Genomic DNA, 21,365 nt, shown 5'->3' on the forward strand with positions numbered 1-21,365 from the left:
GAAGTATTTCTTGAAAGACTCATGTTAAGGCAAAGCAAAATTGTTCAGTTAAAATGATTAGATTATAAGAACTAGCTTAATCCTGGTCAGTGGATCAATTCATTTGATGGATTAATAATTTAAATAGATCATTGGGTGATAACTGTAGGTGTGTAGGGCATGCCTGGAGGAGATAGACCATTGATGTGTCCCCTCAGAGGATTATATATTCTCCCTGGATCTTTGTGTTCTCTCTCTGCTTTCTGGCTTCTATGTTCTGAGCAACTTTCTTATGCTATATCATCCACCATGATGTTCTGACTCACCTTAGACTCAGTAATGGAGTTAGCCAACCATGGACTGAGCTTCTTAAACCATGAGCCCACAGTAAACTTTTCCTCCTCTAAATTGTTCTTATCAGGTATCTTGGTCACAGCAACAAAAAGCTGACTAATATTGGTACCAGAAGTGAGGTCCCTGCAGTTACTAATCTGACCACATGGTGAAGAAATCTTTGGAACTGGTTTGATGGAGCAGTTTGGAAAAGTTTGGAGATGCAGGATGGAGAAGATTTAGAATGTTGTAAACAGAGCTTAAGGGTGATTCTGGCAGAAACTCAGAAGAGCAGAATGCTGAAGAAGAATGTGGACAATAACGATTGTGCTCATGAGGTTTCAGGCAGAAATGAGGACTCAGCTGGGAATTGGACTAGAGCCATTCATGTTACATCCTGGAAAAGAATTTGTCTACATTTTGCCCATGTCTTGAGACTTTCTGTGAGGCTGAATTCAAAGGTGATGGAGTAATTAATATGGCAGAGGAAATCTCAAGGTGGCATAGCATACAAGTGGTGGCATGGATATTGTTGATTTTTGGCCAGGTTTACTGTGAGAAGGGAGCAAAGTGCAGAAAGGAAACATTTGAAACACTTTCAGTTTGATCAGAGAAAAAAAAAAACATGTAAAATTAGGGCTAGGAAAAATGTGGCTGCTGAAAAGATTACCACTACAGAAGACAAGCTAAATACTTCCCACAGTCAATAGGAAAGATGGCTTGAGGGTATCTAAGGAATCAGCAAGACTATATCCACTGTAGGCTCAAGATTACAAAAGTGTAAACTCATTTAAGAGACCTTGGAGGCACCCTGCTCATATAGGGATTCCTGGGAAGTTCTTTTCCTAGGATTCAATTCACCATGCTTAGTTACTCGGGTACTCAGAGGCCTCTGCCCTCATGATCCCAGGGGACCTGACTATTGCTCAAATTGGCAGCAGAACATTACAATGTCCATGTGGTGCTAGTTCTGTAGGAATGCAGGTTGCTGAAGTTAAGGGGTTATGGAGCCTTCCACAGAGATTTCAAAGGAAGGCCTGGGAGGCCAGGCAAATTGTAGTAGGGTTGGAATCTCTGTGGAGAGCCCCTGAAAGGATGACGCATGAAGCTGTGAGAATGGAGCCAAAGTGGGAATGGAGACCCCCAGAACTAAGCAATGCCAGGAATATGGCACATCTGCAAAGGAAAATTTCAGAAAATAAGCAGAACTGGGACTAGAGAGAGGCCTGTGGGATGTATCCAATAAGGCCAAAGGGGTGGGACACAAGCCTTTTGGAGATCATATCTCACTGTCATATGCTATAGATGCTGACCATGGAACTACAGGACCTAACATCTTCCCAGCTGGGTTTGTTCTTGCTTTGGCCCCATCTCTTCTTTCTATGCCCCATTCCTCCCTTTTGAAATGGAATTTTTTACTCTGTGCCATTGTGTATTGGATATATGTAACTTGTTTTTGATTTTTACAGGGGCTCACAACCAAGTTTGCTTTGAGTCTCAGAGTAGATTTTGGACTTGCACTTTTGAGTAATACTGGAACTATTAAGACTATTGGGACTCTTCAAAGTGGATTAAATGCATTTTGCATTATTATATGGACATGCACTTTTGGGAGACAGGGGCAGAATGTTATGCTTTGGATATGAGGTATCCTCCAAAACTCATGCTAGGTAGTGCAGGAATGTTCAGAGATGAAATGATTAGATTATGAGAGCTATAAACTAGTCAGTGGATTAATCCATTTGATGGGTTGGTAATTTGAATAGATAACTGGGTGGTAACTGTAGGTAGATTGGGGAACGGCTGGAAGAAGTAGGTCATTGGGTGTGTGCCATTGGGGGATTATATCTTGTCCCTGGCTCCTTGTGCGTGCGCTCTCTTTCTCCCTCTTTGCTTTCTGGCTTCCATGAGCTGAGCAACTCTTTTATACCAGACCTTCCACCATGATGTTCTGCCTCATCTTGGGCCCAGAGCAATGGAGTTAGCCAATCATGGACTGAACTTCTTAGACTGTGAGCCCCAAATAAACTTTTCATCCTCTAAATTGTTCTTGTCAGGTAACTTTTGTTACAGAAACAAAAAGCTGATTAATGCAAGAGCCTGTTTGGCTTGTTGACTGTGAAATTTGTAACATTTAGCATATGGTAGCATCTATCACTTGGTTTAATTCATGATAGACATTCAATACAGTAAATTTATAAACGATTTCTCAGTGGAGGAAATATAATAAGCACACATACACCCAAAAGGCATGGGAAACTATACATAGTTGAGAATTACTGGAAGAGTAATCCTCATACATAAAGTCCCAGACCCCTTTGAAAAACCAGTGGAAACTATGAAACTTTTCCTCAGAAAAATAAACATATTCAAAATTTAACAGGTAACTTTAGGGGATATAGATATCCCTAAGCCCCATCCACACTAAGAATTTCTGTGGTAAGGAATTGGGAATATTAAAGCTTTTAAAATATTTTAATTTTATTTTATTCTATAGTAACGGACTTCAAATATGTTGTGAAGGATGGGTTAAAGGGACGTAATCCTGGTTCAGGGCAGCCATGATGAACTTGGCCTGGTGGTGTGGTAAAAACACGCTCCACAGCAGGGGGACTTTGGTTAGAGAGCATCCAGTGGAATACTTCTGGTTGCTGTTGCTTGGTCAGCCACTTACTGATGTTAGTTTGCTGAAGAGTCACTTACTTTTAGCAGATTCTCAGGGCATTGTGTTTGAGTTGTCCTAAAAGCTTCCCATGTCACCATTTTGTTATTTTAATTATTTTCTTCTTGCTGATTCTGGCAGGTGGGAAGAAGTTATAGACTGAGGAACACTTCTGTGCTCATAATTTCTTTATTTTCTTTGGGATTTTGAAGGTTTCTTCTGTTTCCAAACAATTTTAAAGTAAATTCAATATATATACTTGTTATTTTTTGAGAAAACCTTCTCTATCTCCTTACTCCTTTTTTTATGCCCTTATAAATTGCAAAACAATAGGGTGCAAGGTAGGAGATGTTTAGTAAAAAAACTGATACCCTATTGCAAAAATATACTGGGTATGGGCGCTGTATTGCTTACCCTTCTAGAAAATTCTCCCCAGCAAGCAGGAAAGAAAATTAATGTTTGTACTCTTTATAAAATATTTCTTAATTATAGCTCCAGCTGCTTTATATTCTATTGGATCCATTTTCATGAAGGATTATACAAATAATATTCTCTGATAGATAGATATAGTTTCATAAAAAGAAGCCCCTACCCAGATGTAAATAGTAGATCAGGAAGAAGTGTTCGTTAAGTGATGCATAGTGGTGGTGATACAGACTGTTTACTATTTCATTTAGCTGAGCAGGCTGGTGAAATGCCACCTGCTTGGTGTTAAGGTTGTTTCTTTGTTATTGTAAAAATCACAATTGGAGGTATTTTCAAAAACATATAAAAAAAGATGGTTGTGTGCTGTACTTCATGTACATCAATACAAAGATTGATGACTAAAGGAGGTTGAGTGTCACTTAGAACTGCACTTTTCAAACTTTAATGTGGGTATGAAGTACCAGGGCATATTTAAAAAATGCAGATTGTGATTCATTATATCTGCAGCAAGGCCTAAGATTCTGTACTTCTAATGAATGCCCAGGCAACACTGAAGCTGCAGATCCAGAGACCACATCTCCTTACTCCTTTTTTATTGCCCTTGGAGAAGTAAGGACCTAGGGAGTCTCTTGGAGGTAGTAGCTTGATAGCATCAGTCCTCAGCTTTGTAAGTCTGGAATTGTACAGTTCAAATCCTTTATCTGCAATTTTGAAATCCAGAAGTGATAAAAACCAAAAGTATTTTCCTAACTTTTTTTGGAGGCATAATCTGATTTGAACCCACGTAAGACTATTTATAAATCTTTATTTCCTATTTTGCATAAACATTGATTGCAAAAATGTTGGTATATTTGCTTATGGGAAACTGGCTTAGACTGCTGGGGTATGATGTTTGTGAGGCACATGATCATATCCTAGAATCTAAAAATTTCTGAAACATTTGTGACTTGAAGAGTTTGTAGATCTATGGCAATTTCTGGATGGTTGTCCCACCCAAAATTATTCTCTCTTGGGAATTTTTCTCAGCTTCATAGAACTGGGAAACACTTCTCTCCTACTCGCAGCTTCCCTAACCAGCCATAGACAATTTGATCGGGGTAAATACCTGAACCAAACTGGGCCATCAGATTCTCTTTTTGGGAATTTAGAATTGGGATCCACAGGTGCTTATCTCTCTTGGTGGCTGGGACTAAAGCAGGTAAGAAGCAGCCTTCTTTAGGTGTATACCTGTGACAGAAAGTATGGTGCTCTCCAAAGAGAGAGGAAAAGTAGGTATAAAGAAGATAAAAGTAAAAGTCCCTGCAGCCTGGGAGTGAAGAGAGCAGAACATGGCAGGAATGTGAGGTTCTGACTGTGATGCTGTGCTGTATTTGGTCTCTGTCCCTGGGTCTTGACCACAGCTTCTAGAAATGCCGGGATTTCAGGAGTGTGGGGGTGAGAGGAACCACTTTTGTTATTCATAAGTCCCTTCTGTTAATTCCTATGATTGTGCAAGTGAGATGACTTTTGGAAAGGGGGGTTGGCTACCAGAGGAACCAACCCTATGATTAGAGGGTTGGAACTTTCAGGGTCCCCTTCCAACCTGTAAGAAAGGGAGCAGGGCTGGAGGTGATCTAGCCAAGCATTCCTAGGAAATGTAACTTCTAATGTGTTAGTCAGCTTTCCATTGTATGACAAAATATTGGAGAAAAATCAACTTAAAGGAGAGGAGGTTTATTTTGGATCAAGGTTTCAGTCTGTGGTCACTTACTTTTGGGCAGGCGGTGAGGCAGAACATCATAGTAGGGAGCATATGGTGGAGCAAAGCTGCTCACCTCATGGTGACCAGAAAGCAAAGAGAGGAAGAGCCAAGGTCCCAATAGCTTTTTCAAGGTCAAACCCCTAGTAACCTACCTTCCTTACACTAGGCTCCACCTCTTTAAAGTTCTCCCACTATATCAATAGTGCCGCAGGCTTGTGACCATGCTTTTAGCATATGGGCCACTGGGGGACATTCCACATCCAAACTGTAGCATCCATAAAAACTGTAAATAAAGGGATAGAGAGCTTCCACCTTTCATGTATTAGGAGAGTGGGGAATGCCAACTTCATGGGGACAGAAGCGCATGAACTCCAGATCTTTCCATACCTTGCCCTGTGTATCTCTTCATCTGGCAGTTCATCTGTGTCTTTATGATATCCTTTATACTAAACCAGTCAACATAAGTAAAATGTTTCCTACGTTCCATGAACTGTTACAGCAAATTATTGAAACTGATTAGGGGGTTGTGGCCAAGTCAGACTGAAGTGTGGATTACCTGGGGACCCTACATGTAGACCCTGATTTGTAACCAAGACAGAGTTGCTAGTAATGTGGGGACCACTGCTTGAAATTGGTGTTTTTGTTTTTTTTTTTTTTAATATTTTTTAGTTGTTGATGGACTTTATTTAGGTTTATTTTTTGAACCCAGTGCCCAACACATGCTAGGCAAGTGCTCTTCCACTGAGCTACAAGCCCAGCCCCAAATTGGTGTTTTGAGTGAGAGGTAGCCTTGTGGGATGGAGTCCTTAATCTGTGGGGTCTGAGCTGACTCTGGTTAGTGTCAGAGTTGAATGAAATTATAGGACATCCAGCTAGTGTCCACAGAGAATTGGAAATTGGCCTGGTGTGGAATCCCGTGTTGCTGTTGGAAGTGCTGTAGTGTAGAAAAAGAGAAGGACAAGAAGCTTCAGTGCTGGTGGCTTTCTAGTTTGTGGTTTCAGTGTCAACTGCCCTCTGCTCTTGAGTGACATACAACCACTGTCTTATAATAAATTCCTGCCTTTTGTTAATGTCTAATAAAGTGGGTTTCATTGACTTATAACACAAAAGGGCTTAACTAAAACACTAACATAACATTTTGTGTGTGCAATGAAATTCTTTTAGACTCTGAAGAATGGACATGCAAATACAATTTCCAAGAGAATGCTGATTTATTAATTTCCAGGCTGAGTAACCACCAGTGGGATTAGAATACTCCTGCTCACAGGTCAGCCTGTTCTCTCTCAGTAGGAAAATCTACATGGGAAGCCAAATTATAATGAGAAGGCTGTTTGATGAGTGCAGACAGAACCAGATAATTAGGGCATCTGAGCAGTCTGTCTCCAAGAGAGAATGGTTAGAGGCACTTTCCCCCACTTTCAGGATGTACAGAACCTGCCAAGTGGTACACACGTGTGCTTGTGCTAGGGTATCCTTGGAAAATAGGTCAATTCACTAAAACCAGTCCACCCATAAGCCAAGTCAGCTAATGATCCATTTACCCAAAATTAGTGTTTGTCAAAACATTTCATATGTGATGCAATGGTTTCCATAACTTTCAGTGTGTTTTCTCCCTAAGGTTACTGATGACTGGTTTATGTGGTGTGCACTTCTCCCCTCTTTTTTCTTTCTTCTTTTCATTCCACCTCCCTCTTTACTTTCCTTCCTCTAGCCCTCTCTCTGACTTTCCTTCCTGCCCTCTCTTCTGCCTTTGCTTCAAAGATATTTTTGCCCACTCCTCCAAGATGGTCCACTTCCCCACTTTCATCTTCCTCTCCTCTCCTCATCTCCTGGAGTCCAAGACTAGAGGCTGGGTCTTGAGAGGTGAACCAAGAAATAGTGCTGGATAGAGAAAACAGGTGGAGCAAATCTAAACTAGAGTTGGGTGGAGGGAGGGCTATGGGGGTGAGGGAGCAGAAGACCAGGAGTCAGACACTCCAGGCTAAAGACCGAGGCAGTGGGAGCAAGATTGTCAACTGGAAATCAAACTGGGGGTCCAGAATGGGACAAGAGACTGGATGAGGAGAACAGTAAGTAAGGATGATTACAATTATGTTGTAGCTCCATTGTGCATTAACTATCTTAGAATTTTCTATTTTCTAAAATTGCAGTATGTGCCTTTTGGAGAAATCTGTGCAGTGTTGAATTTGCATAAATCTAGACTTGCTCAACTCAGGGGGTGTGTTTTGTTTATGATTCATCAAATCCTCCCCCCCTTTTTAGTTTCTCCTTCCTGCTGCTTGTTGTCTTCTTCTCAGAGTTTTGTGTATTAAATGTCATTATTAAGCAAATTGCTTCCAATCCAGTGTTTGTTGCTGCATAATAAGGTATTTCCATGTAGATAGCAAGAATGAAAAGATAAGATGTATTCATCTGAAACATATTAAGCTCTATTGCTTATGTTTTGTGACATTTAATGATGAAGTAACACTGGACTACAAATATTAAAGCTCCTTAAACAAGTAAAGCCTGTTTTAGCCAAATAACATTTTCCATCATAAATATTTTATATATTTGTATTTGTTTCTTATTGCTGCTGTATCTAATTTTCATAATTTAATGGAATAAAACAACTGACTTTATCACCTCAGAGGTCTGGAAATCGGAAATCAGAATTCCTAAAATTAAAGTGTCAAAAGGACTGTGCTCCTTCTTAAGGTTCTAGGGGGAAATCTATTTCCTTATTTTTTTCAGATTCTGGAGGTCATCTGCATTCCTTGACTATTGTCTCTTCTTCCATCTTAAAAGCCAGCACTTGTAGCATCTTTGAATCTTTCTGTTTGTATTAGTCAGTTTTCAGTTGCTAAAATAAAATTCCTGAGGCTAGGTACTTTATAAAGAAGACAGGTTTATTTAGGTCACAGTTCTGGAGGCTCATGGGCATGGCTCTGGCATGTTCTCAGCTCCTGTGGAACTTCATGATAGATGACATCAAAGGGAGCCAGAGAGTGGGGAGGGGTCCGCTTTATTATTTTATAACAATTCACTCTTATAAGAATCAGTAGTATGCTGTTTTTAAGTCCTTTGGATATAGATGGAGGAGCGGGATAGCTGGGTCAAATGGTGGTTCCATTCCCAATTTTCCAAGAAATCTCCGTACTGTATTCCATATTGGCTGCACCAATTTGAAGTTCCTCCAGCAGTGTATGAGTGTACCTTTCCCCCACATCCTCACCAACTCTTATTGTTGTTTGTCTTCATAATAGCTGCCATTCTGACTGGAGTGAGATGAAATCTTAGAGTAGTTTTGATTTGCATTTCTCTAATTGCTAGCAATGATGAACATTTTTTCATATATTTTTTGATTGATCGTATATCATCTTCTGAGAAGTGTCTGTGCAGGTCCTTGGCCCATTTGTGTTTATACCCAAAGGACTTAAAAACAGCATACTACAGGGACACAGCCACATCAATGTTTATAGCAGCACAATTCACAATAGCTAAACTGTAGAACCAACCCAGATGCCCTTCAATAGATGAATGGATAAAAAAATGTGGCCTATATACACAATGGAATATTACTCCGCAATAAAAGAGAATAAAATCATGGCATTTGCAGGTAAATGGACGGAGTTAGAGAAGATAATGCTAAGTGAAGTTAGCCAATCCCAAAAAACCAAATGCCGAATGTTTTCTTTGATATAAGGAGGCTGATTCATAGTGGGATAGGGAGAGGGAGCATGGGAGGAATAGAGAAACTTTCGATAGGGCAGAGGGGTTGGAGGGGGAAGGGAGGGGACATGGAGTTATTAATGATGGTGGAATGTGATGATCAATATTATCCAAAGTACATGTATGAAGACACAAATTGGTGTGAATATACATTGTAAACAACCAGAGATATGAAAAATTGTGCTCTATATGTGTAATAAGAATTGTAATGCATTCCGCTGTCATATATATATATATTTAATCAGGGTCCCTTAAAAACTATCTTAATCTTTTCTGAGGGCAGTGACCCCATAACCTAACCACCTCTCACCTCCTACTTCTTAAAATTTCTGCTACCTCAACACTGTCATGCTGGAGACCAAGTTTCCAACATGTGAATCTGGGGGATAAGCCAGATCTAAATCATTGCATTCTCTGACTATAACCTGTGCTTCTGTCACCACATTGATTGTCTTCTCTCTATGACCTTTCTACCTTTCTCTTACAAGTACCCTTGTGGTTACATTAGGCCCATTTAAATAAACCAGAATAAGTGTCTCCTTTTGAGATTCTTAATCATATAAAGGTCCCTTTTATCGTGTAAGGTAACATTCCTTGATTCTGGGGATTAGGACATGAACCTCTTAGAAGTGGTCTACCATAATACTCTTTTATACTATTTGACCAATCCTAATACTAATTTATAAAACATTAATTAAATAGAATTCAGAAAAACAGAAAAAAATATACCTTGTGATTTCACCACTGAAAGATAAAAACATAATGAATATTTTCTTCTATTTTTTTTTAAAAGAACAGTTTTTACGTGGTTATAATTGTATTTTATGAATAAAAATTGATCCTGTTTTTTCACTAAATATCATATAATCATTTAATTTTCATGCTATATATAGCCAGGGCAAACAATTTTATTGCCTGTGTCATAGTTTTTTTGAGTGGATATATCATATTTTACCTAAGTCTTCTTTATTTTTGGAAGTTTAAGTTGTCTTAATTTTTTTGCATTATAAATAATCCTATAACAAATATTTTTCTTGGGTTTTTGTGGTTATGTTTATGAGTTATTCCTTGGGACAGATTCTCAGATATGGAATACCTGTATCAGAGGCTTCTTACATCAAATGTTTTTCAAAGTGTTTATACCAAGGTTAGGGGGGGAGAGAGAGAGAGAGAGAGAGAGAGAGAGAGAGAGAGAGAGAGAGAGAGAAGAAGAAGGGGCTGTGGGCAAGATATACACCTTTCCAGGGCACACCCTCCCTCCACGACCTACTTCCTCCAACTGGGAGGGCCCCACCTCCTACAGTTTCTACCACCTCCCAAGAGTGCAATCCAATTATGAATCTGTTACACTGGGGACCACACCTTCAACACATGAGCCTTTCATTACAGATCCAAACCAGAACCCATTTCAACACATAACCTATGTTAAAATTATTATTAAGCTGGGTTACATTCCTTTCCTCACACAAAGTCTTTGAAGCCTGGTGATCATATCACACTTGCAGCACATCTTGATCTGCTTCAGTTCAAGGGCTCAGTGGCTGTGTGGGGCTCCGGGCTACCCTGGGGAATAGGGCAGATGTAGACAGTGACGGCTTTCGGCTGATTGACTCTTTTCTACACTCCATGCTGAACAACCTTTTAAAAGTGTCCTTTCTCAGGGTCCAACATAGTTGATTAGCTTTTGATATAGTGTGGTTACAATCATTTTGAACATAACTCTTCTTGACAGAACTTGGAGGTTTCCCAGTCTCTGTAGCCACAGTTGACAATGTCTTGATCACCGCAGAGGACAACGAATCACTCTTGTCAGTCAAGAGTCAGAGAGACAGACTCTTTCTGCCTTTGCTTTTTCCCTCCCGCTCATTTTTTTTATTTTATTGTTGGTTGTTCAAAACATTACATAGTTCTTAATATACCATATTTCACAGATTGATTCAAGTGGGTTATGAACTCCCATTTTTACCCCATATACAGATTGCAGAGTCACATCAGTTACATTCCCATTGATTTACAAATTGCCTTTCTAGTGACTGATGTATTCTGCTGTCTATCCCATTCTCTATTATCCCCCCTTCCCCTCCCCTCCCCTCCCCTTCTCTCTCTCCACCCCCTCTACAATAAATCGTTTCTTCCACTTATATAATTTTTCTCCTACCCCTCCTTTCCTCTTATATGTAATTGTATATAACCCTGAGGCTCACCTTCCAATTCCATGCAATTTCCCTTCTCTCTCCCTTTCCTTCCCGCCTATCATCCCTGTTTAATGTTAATCTTCTTCTCAAGCTCTTCGTCTCTACCCTGTCCTTGGTTACTCCCCTTATATCAAAGAAGACATTTGGCATTTGTTTTTTAAGGATTGGCTAGCTTCGCTTAGCATAATCTGCTCTAATGCCATCCATTTCCCTCCAAATTCTATGATTTTGTCATTTCTTATTGCAGAGTAATACTCCATTGTGTATAAATGCCACATTTTTTAATCCATTCATCTATTGAAGGGCTTCTAGGTTGGTTCCACAATCTTGCTATCGTGAATTGTGCTGCTATGAACATCGATGTAGCAGTGTCCCTGTAGCATGCTCTTGTTAGGTCTTTAGGGAATAGACCGAGAAGGAGAATAGCTGGGTCAAATGGTGGTTCCATTCCCAGCTTTCCAAGAAATCTCCATACTGCTTTCCAAATTGGCTGCACCAATTTGCAGTCCCACCAACAATGTACAAGTGTACCCATTGCCCCGCATCCTCGCCAGCACTTGTTGTTGTTGGACTTCATAATGGCTGCCAATCTTACTGGAGTGAGATGGTATCTTAGGGTGGTTTTGATTTGCATTTCTCTGACTGCTAGCGATGTTGAGCATTTTTTCATGTACTTGTTAATTGATTGTATGTCCTCCTCTGAGAAGTGTCTGTTCAGGTCCTTGGCCCATTTGTTGATTGGGTTATTTGTTATCTTATTATCTAATTTTTTGAGTTCTTTGTATACTCTGGATATTAGGGCTCTATCTGAAGTGTGAGGAGTAAAGATTTGTTCCCAGGATGTAGGCTCCCTGTTTATCTCTCTTATTGTTTCTTTTGTTGAGAGAAAACTTTTTAGTTTGAGTAAGTCCCATTTGTTGATTCTAGTTGTTAACTCTTGCGCTATGGGTGTCCTATTGAGGAATTTGGAGCCCGACCCCACAATATGTAGATCATAGCTGACTTTATCTTCTATCAGACGCCGTGTCTCTGATTTAATATCGAGTTCCTTGATCCATTTTGAGTTAACTTTTGTGCATGGTGAGAGAAAGGGATTCAGTTTCATTTTGATGCAAATGGATTTCCAGTTTTCCCAGCACCATTTGTTGAAGATGCTATCCTTCCTCCATTGCATGCTTTTAGCCCCTTTATCAAATATAAGATAGTTGTAGTTTTGTGGATTGGTTACTGTGTCTTCTATTCTGTACCATTGGTCCGCTCGCCTGTTTTGGTACCAGTACCATGCTGTTTTTGTTACTATTGCTCTGTAGTATAGTTTGAAGTCTGGTATCACTATACCGCCTGATTCACACTTCCTGCTTAGCATTGTTTTTGCTATTCTGGGTCTTTTATTATTCCATATGAATTTCCTGATTGTTTTATCTATTTCTACAAGAAATGCTGTTGGGATTTTGATTGGGATAGCATTGAACTTATAGAGAACTTTTGGTAATATCGCCATTTTGATGATGTTAGTTCTGCCTATCCATGAACAGGGTATATTTTTCCATCTTCTGAGGTCTTCTTCTATATCTCTCTTTAGGGTTCTGTAGTTTTCATTGTATAGGTCTTTCACCTCTTTTGTTAGGTTGATTCCCAAGTATTTTATTTTTTGGGGGGATATTGTGAATGGAGTAGTTGTCCTCATTTCCGTTTCAGAGGACTTGTCGCTGATATACAGGAATGCATTTGATTTATGCGTGTTGATTTTATATCCTGCCACTTTGCTGAATTCATTTATTAACTCTAATAGTTTCTTTGTAGACCCTTTTGGGTCTGTTAGGTATAGAATCATATCGTCTGCAAATAGTGATAATTTAAGTTCTTCTTTTCCTATTTTTATGCCTTTAATTTCTTTCGTCTGTCTAATTGCTCTGGCCAGTGTTTCGAGGACTATGTTGAACAGAAGTGGTGAGAGAGGGCATCCCTGTCTTGTACCAGATCTTAGAGGGAATGCCTTCAATTTTTCTCCATTCAGAATGATGCTGGCCTGTGGCTTATCATAGATTGCTTTTACAATGTTGAGTTATGATCCTGTTATCCCTAATTTTTCTAGAGTTTTGAACATAAAGGGATGCTGTACTTTGTCGAATGCTTTTTCTGTATCTATTGAGATGATCATATGGTTCTTATTTTTAAGTCTATTGATGTGGTGAATAACATTTATTGATTTCCATATATTGAACCAGCCTTGCATCCCAGGGATGAATCCTACTTGATCATGGTGTATAATTTTTTTGATATGATTTTGAATCCGATTCGCCAGAATTTTATTGAGGATTTTTGCATCTAGGTTCATTAGAGATATTGGTCTATAGTTTTCTTTCTTTGAAGTGTCTCTGTCTGGTTTAGGCATCAGGGTGATGTTGGCCTCGTAGAATGTCTTTGGAAGTTCTCCCTCTTTTTCTATTTCCTGAAATAGCTTGAAAAGTATTGGTGTTAGTTCCTCTTTAAAGGTCTTGTAAAACTCTGCTGTATACCCGTCCGGTCCTGGGCTTTTCTTAGTTGGTAGTCTTTTGATGGTTTCTTCTATTTCCTCTATTGTTATTGGTCTGTTTAGGCTGTCTATATCTTCCTGACTCAATCTGGGCAGATCATATGACTTAAGAAATTTATCGATGCCTTCACTATCTTCTATTTTATTGGAGTATAAGGATTCAAAGTAATTTCTGATTATCTTCTGTATTTCTGAAGTGTCTGTTGTGATATTGTCTTTTTCATCCCGTATGCTAGTAATTTGGGTTCTCTCTCGTCTTCTCTTCGTTAGCATGGCTAAGGGTCTGTCGATTTTATTTATTTTTTCAAAGAACCAACTTTTGGTTTTGTCAATTTTTTCAATTGTTTCTTTTGTTTCGATTTCATTAATTTCAGCTCTGATTTTAATTATTTCTTGCCTTCTACTTCTTTTGCTGTTGTTTTGCTCTTCTTTTTCTAGGATTTTGAGATGATATATGAGATCGTTTATTTGTTGGTTTTTTCTTTTTTTAAGGATTGCGCTCCAAGCAATGAATTTTCCTCTTAAAACTGCTTTCAGTGTGTCCCATAGATTCCGATATGTTGTGTCTGTGATTTCATTTAACTCTAAGAAGTTTTTAATTTCCTCTTTAATGTCTTCTATAACCCATTGATCATTCAGTAACCTATTGTTCATTCTTCAAATGATGCATGATTTTTCCTTCCTTCTTTTATCGTTGATTTTCAGTTTCATTCCATTATGATCAGATAAGATGCATGGTATTATTTCTACTCCTTTATATTGTCTAAGAGTTGCCCTGTGACATAATATATGATCTATTTTTGTGAAGGAACCATGTGCTTCTGAGAAAAAAGTGTAACTACTTGATGTTGGGTGGTATATTCTATATATGTCAATTAAGTCTAGGTTGTTAATTGTGTTGTTGAGTTCTATAGTTTCCTTATTTAACTTTTGTTTGGAAGATCTGTCCAGTGGTGAGAGAGGTGTGTTGAAGTCTCCCATGATTATTGTATGGTGGTCTATTAGACTCTTGTACTTGAGAAGAGTTTGCTTGATGAACGTAGCAGCACCATTGTTTGGGGCATATATATTTATGATTGTTATGTCTTGTTGGTGTATGGTTCCCTTGAGCAGTATGCAGTATCCCTCTTCATCCTTTTTGATTAACTTTGGCTTGAAATCTATTTTGGTTGATATGAGTATGGACACTCCTGCTTGTTTCCGCAGTCCATATGAGTGGAATGATTTTTCCCAGCCTTTCACCTTCAGTCTATGTATATCTTTTCCTATCAAATGCATCTCCTGTAGGCAACATATTGTTGGATCTTGTTTTGTGATCCATTCGACTAGCCTGTGTCTCTTAATTGGTGAGTTTAAGCCATTAACATTTAGGGTTATTATTGAGATTTGGTTTGTTCCTCCAGTCATATTTGTTTATTTATATTACTAAACCTGATTAGTTTTCCTCTTTGGTTACTTTCCCCCCTTTACTGTCCTACCTCCCACTGATGGTTTTCAATGTTATTTTCAGTTTCCTCTTCCTGTAATGTTTTGCCAAGGATTTTTTGAAGAGATGGTTTTCTAGCTGCGAATTCTTTTCACTTTTGTTTATCGTGAAAGGTTTTAATTTCATCTTCCATCCTGAAGCTTAATTTCGCCAGATACACGATTCTTGATTGGAACCCATTTTCTTTCAGTGTTTGAAAAATGTTATTCCAGGATCTTCTAGCTTTCAGAGTCTGTGTTGAGAGATCAGCTGTTATCCTGATTGGTTTGCCCCTAAATGTAATCTGCTTTCTTTCTCTTGTAGCTTTTAAAATTCTCTCCTTATTCTGTATGTTGGGCATCTTCATTATAATGTGTCTAGGTGTGGATCTCTTATGATTTTGCACTTTCGGCGTCCTGTAGGCTTCTAGGATATGGGATTCTGTTTCATTCTTCAAGTCTGGGAAGTTTTCTCGTATTATTTCATTGAATAGATTGTTTATTCCTTTGGTTTGGAGCTCTGTGCCTTCCTGTATCCCAATGACTCTTAAGTTTGGTCTTTTAATGTTATCCCATAATTCTTGAATGTTCTGTTCATGGTTTCTTAGCAGTCTTGCTGAGCTGTCTATGTTCTTTTCAAGTTGAAATACTTTGTCTTCATTGTCTGATGTTCTATCTTCTAAGTGATCTATTCTGCTGGTAGTATTGTCAATTGAGGTTTTAAGTTGGTTTATTGCTTCCTGCATTTCTAGGATTTCTATTTGTTTGTTTTTTATTACTTCTAACTCCCTGTGAAATTGATCTTTTACTTCCTAGATTTGTTTCTGTAGTTCCTTGTCAATGTGATCTTTCATTGTCTGATTTTGCTGTCTCATGTCTTCCTTGAGACTCCAGATCATCTGAAGCATGTATATCCTGAACTCTTTATCTGACATTCCATCTGTTGCATCTATTACCTCTTCTAGAGTTGAGTTGACCTGCATTGCTTGTGGTCCTTTCTTTCCTTGTCTTTTCATATTGCTTGCGTTTCTTTCTGCTTGGTGAAACTGTTGTGTTTTTGAAATTTTCCCCCTATTTATTTATATTGCTCTTGTATAGTTGGGAGATCTCTCTTGTAGGGCGGGTAGTGGCTGTGCTCCTCCTCTAATTAGGGTGATCTATCTACCACGCTGGTTGGTCGTAGGTCTGCCCACCCTGCGGGCGCGGGTGGCTGCTCTACTCTGCCCCCACTCCAATTGTGGTGACGTACCTACCACGTCCTCGGATCGTTGGTCCTGATCTGGATGTGGGCGGCAGCTCTGCTCCACCCCTACTCCAATTGGTGTGACGTGTCTACCACGCTGGTCGGCCTCTAAGCCTGTTCTGCCGGTGGGTCTCAGATCTGCCTACCTTGCGGGCTTGGGCGGCAGTTCTGCTCAGCCCCCACTCCCAGTGGGGGTACCTAACTGCCTCTCCAACGGGTCGCTGGGCCTTTTCCAGACACTGGAGGCGGCTCTGTTCAACCCCCACTCCAACCAGTGTGACGTGACTGCCTCGATGCTACTTGTCCACCACACTGGCAGGCTGCCGAGCCTGTCCTGCCAGTGGGACGCAGGTCTGCCTACCTTGCAGGACCAGACGGCGGCTCTTCACGGCCTCCACTCCAAATGGGGTGACTTGGCTATCCTGCCGTCGGGTCGCTGGTCCTGTTCCAGGCGTGGGCGGCTACTCTCCTCGGCCCCAGCTGCAGTTGGGGTGTCGTGATACCACACCGGCGGGTCCCTTAGCCTGCTCTGGGCGCAGGTGGCAGCTCCACTCTGCCCCCCAGGCCCCCGCAGCACCCAGCAGGACCCGGACCAAGAAGCAGTCCCTGTAGGATCCCCAACCCTGGGCCAAAGCAGCTTCGGGAGCCAGGAGCCGGCCTCTCCGATCCCAGCCACGTTCTGCTAGGAGCAGGCTTCACAGAGCAACCGCCGCGGGTTCCCCAACCCCAGGCCAAAGCAGCCCAGGGAGCCCAAGCCTGGCCGCACGAGACTCTCCCTGCTCGGTGCACGCTCCACTAGGAGCAGAGTCAAAGACGGAGTTCCCGTGGGCTCCCCAGCCCCGGGCCAAAACTGTTCCGGGAGTCAGAGCCCCGCTGCCCCTCGGCGCACGTTTCACTTGTAGCTGGCCTCAGCTTGCAGTCCCCGCAGGATCCCCGGCCCTGGGCTCAAGCAGCTACGGGAGCCAGAACCCAGCCTCTCCGATCCCTGCCATACTCTGCTAGGAGCAGGCTCCACAGAGGTACCCCAACCTCAGGCCCAAGCAGCCCCGGGAGCCCGAGCCTGGCCGCTCCAAACTCTCCCAGCTCAGTGTACGCTCCGCCAGGGGCAGGGTCAAAGACGCAGTCCCTGCGGGCTCCCTAGCCCCGGGCCAAAACTGTTCTGGTTGTCAGAGCCACGCCGCCCCTCAGCGCACAATCCACTTGTAACTGGCCTCAGCCCGGAGTCCCCGAAGGATCCCCCGCCCTGGGCCAAAGCAACCCGGGGAGCTAGAATCTGGCCGCTCAAAGTCCGGCGCCCGCCTTGCCAGGGGCGAGCCCCAAAGAGTATTCTCCTCAGGTTCTCCAGTCCCGAGCCTGAGTGATCTGTCTGCGAGACGCAGGCAAATACCAGCCTGGAATCACCTGTTCCATAGTTGAATGAGCTGAGATCAGTAGAAAACAGGGATGATTGCATCAGCTCTCCAAGATGGCGGCTGCTGTCCTCCTCCGTGTTCCGACCGGTGTCGGGAATCGAACTGGACCGGTTGTCTCCTCTGTCTCAAAGCCGGAACTTAGCACTAAGCGCGGCCAGTGCGCCGCTGGCAGGAGCCTCCAGAATCCGCTTCGCTGTAATCCCGCTCTGGTACCTCGCCGCTAACTAACTAGCGCGTGCCCCAGACTCCATCCGCGGGGCGGTCCGCCGACCAGGTACTGCTACCCTCCGTGCAGAGAAATCGCCCGCGACCGAGCCCCCGCAGCCGAATCCTGCGCGCTGGAAATCTGTCCTCTAGATTCTGGAGCACCTCAATTTCACTGGAAATTCCCAACAAGGTAGCCTTCAGCCGTTTCACCTCGTCTTTCTCCCGCACAGTGACGCGGTGCACTGGGGTGCTGCACTCCCATCGCCGCCATCTTTCCATTTTTTTTTTTTAAGAATAAAAATTGATTAATTTTTTTCTGGTTAAAAATAAACACACACACACACACACACACATTTTAAAGAATCAGGCACTCAAATGGAACAAATACAAATCAACTGTAGCTTATTCCATGAAGATAACCATCAGTAGTGTTCATGTAGCTCTTCCTTTGGTGTCCCAAACATACGTTTATGAAAAAAAGATTGATATAATATGTGCTATTGTCGAGGCGCCCTGAACAGGGGTTGAGCATGCCCCCTTAGCCTTGAGTAATAGGGGTGTGGAACTGGAATCAAATGCAGTGTGAAGCAAGTGGGCCTTCCCTTCCCTCAGCAAGGAAGTGCAGCTCTGGGATTGGGTGTCACCCAATGGGACTGGGCTGCACCCCTCTGTTTGTTGTAACACTATCCCTTGCCTTATTTGGGTGGAATATTCTATCGAATGTCTTTCCCCTAATAAAAACAGGGGTTAGGGGTACACTCGCTCTCTTGTCTCTTGGCTGCCTTTCTTCTTTTGCCAAACCTCCAGCATAGGAGCTGACCCCTGAAGTTGCAGAGCCATCCCTGACCCCTGAAAAAGGTATTTTGTGTTTGTGTGGTCTTTTCATTGCCAGCCCAATTCCCGTGGAGTGACCCTGAATCCGTGGCTGTGCAGGACGTGGGCGACATGCTATTTTACTTAGCCTGCTAAAATTATGTATTATGGATATATACTTATTAAAAATATGAATTGAGGGAGGAGAGGAGGTTAAGGGGAGGTGCTGGTGAATGAAATTGATCAAAATATGTGCATGTCTAAATACATTGCAACAAATCCCACTATTGTGTAAACTCCTAATAAACCAACAATAAATAAATAAAAATATATATTGAACTCCATATTCTGCCCAGTGCTCTATGTATGTATCTACCATGCTTTGGATAACCCATTTCTTTCTTTCTTTTAATTAAAAAAGAAATATTTTTATAAAATATCAAGAAACACATAAAATGAAATAGAAAAAAATATCATTTACAAAAGCATCAAAAGTATTAAATTTTTACGAATAAAATTTTATAATCTTTTTTGATATATTTTTATTTTTTAATTAATTTTTAAAATTCATATATGACAGCAGAATGCATTATAATTCTTATTACACATATAAAGCACAATTTTTCGTATCTCTGGTTGAATACAAAGTATATTCACACCAATTTGTGTCTTCATACATGTACATTCCACCATTATTTCTAACCCCATGCCCCCTCCCCTCCCTTCCCACCCCTCTGCCTATCTAGAGTTCGTCTGTTCCTCCCATGCTCCTCCTCCCTACCCTACCATGAATCCTTATATCAGAGAAAACAATGGGCATTTGTTTTTTTGGGATTGGCTAACTTCGCTTAGCATTATCTTCTCTAACTCTTGGAAAACTAATTTCTTATTGTTAGACATTTAGGTTGTTCCCAGTTTTTTACTCCTATAACCAGTAAGTACATCAATAATGTCTTTATCTATACTTTGCATAAGTATCTCATAATTTCCTAAGAATAAATTTCTAGAGTAGGTCCAATTTTTACAGATAGGGCTAGACTGTCCTTTGAAATCTTACTCAATTTACATTCCTTACAAAAGTGTGAGAATGTTTTTCATTGTACTTCTTGTTTGGCACTAGGTACTATCATTCTTTTCTTTTTTTCTTTATAATTTTTAGTTGTAGATGGACACAATGCTTTTATTTATTTATTTATTTTTATGTGATGCTGAGGACCAAACCCAGTGCCTCACACATGCTAGGCAAGCACACTGCCACTGAGCCACAACCCCAGCCCTACTATCACTCTTTTCTAATCATATACATTTTATTTTGAATCTTCTGAATTTTGCTTTTAAAGTTTTAGAAGTATCTTCATATTGATTGTAATATATGCAAAGATTCAAAGTATAACCAAACATCTCTTAAATGGCTTCATGAATTGAAATGGTCTAATATAGTTATCAAACAGGAGGGCTGGGTTGTTCAAGTAAGGAACAACTCAGAATTGATCACTTGCTCATGGCTCACATCAGAGCAGTTTATCGGGGAGCTTGTGTATCACAGACAGCAGGGGACACAGGCCGACAGAGGTCCAGTCTTGACACTTGCTTCTAGAATCACTTTATTGGGTGGACGAGGATCTAGTGAATCATGCTCTGATTCTTAAAGCTTTCACCTCAACAGACACAACTCAGTTCAATTTGTATTTCATTTTCCAAAGCAAACCATGAGAACAAACCTACCTTCACAGGAGATAGAGAAGTGCAGACCACAACATACCTGGCAGGGGAATTGGATGAGACTGTCACATCTTGGAAGAAAGGAACTACTATCCGGCACATGATATTATTTAACTGTCACAAATAAGAAAACTGAGACTTAGTTAAGTTATAGCTCAAGATCTGTAAATAGAAGATTACAACGATCTGGGATTATAATGTGAACCTATCTTATTTTTTTGGGGGGAGGGTGTTAGCATAATTGCAGCCATATTCCTTTTCCCTGCCCCCACTTTATGAATACTGTTCTTATTCCCCCAAAATAGAAGCTAGCTCCAGATAAAACCTACCGGCATGGAGATGTGCCAGTCTCTCCCTGAGAGATAGGAGACAACTCACCGGCCCCTGAGATGGAGATGTACTGGTTTCCCTGTTCTCTCCTCGAGAGGATAAAGGGACATGTCGGTTTTCCTGTTCCCCCTCTGAGAGATAGGAAAACTGCCTGTCTCTGTTCCCAAGAAACAAACTTGCCTTCTACAAGATCGGGGGATGCTTACTATGACAGTATGATTCTAGCCTATAAAAGGTGACATTCAAGGGGGAGTTGCTGCTGCTCTGTCTCGCTTGCTGCTGGTGTCCCTCTCTTCCTGCAGAGAGCTTTGTCGGGCTCCTGACAATAAACCCACTTCTTATCCCAGGTGTGTGTTTGATCAGTCCTGCGCCACTTTTCTTTCAGTGGGTACTGGGGATTGAACTCAGGGGCACTTGAACATTGAGCCACATTCTCAGCCCTATTTTGTATTTTATGGAGAGACAGGATCTCAATGAGTTGCTTAGCACCTCCTTGCTCTTGCTGAGGCTGGCTTTGAACTTGTGATCCTCCTGCTTCAGCCTTCCAAGCCACGGGGATTACAGGTATGCATCACCCAGCAATCTATCTTA

This window comes from Spermophilus citellus (genome assembly GCF_964194105.1).
Source record: "Spermophilus citellus genome assembly, chromosome: 2".
Taxonomy (NCBI): domain Eukaryota; kingdom Metazoa; phylum Chordata; class Mammalia; order Rodentia; family Sciuridae; genus Spermophilus; species Spermophilus citellus.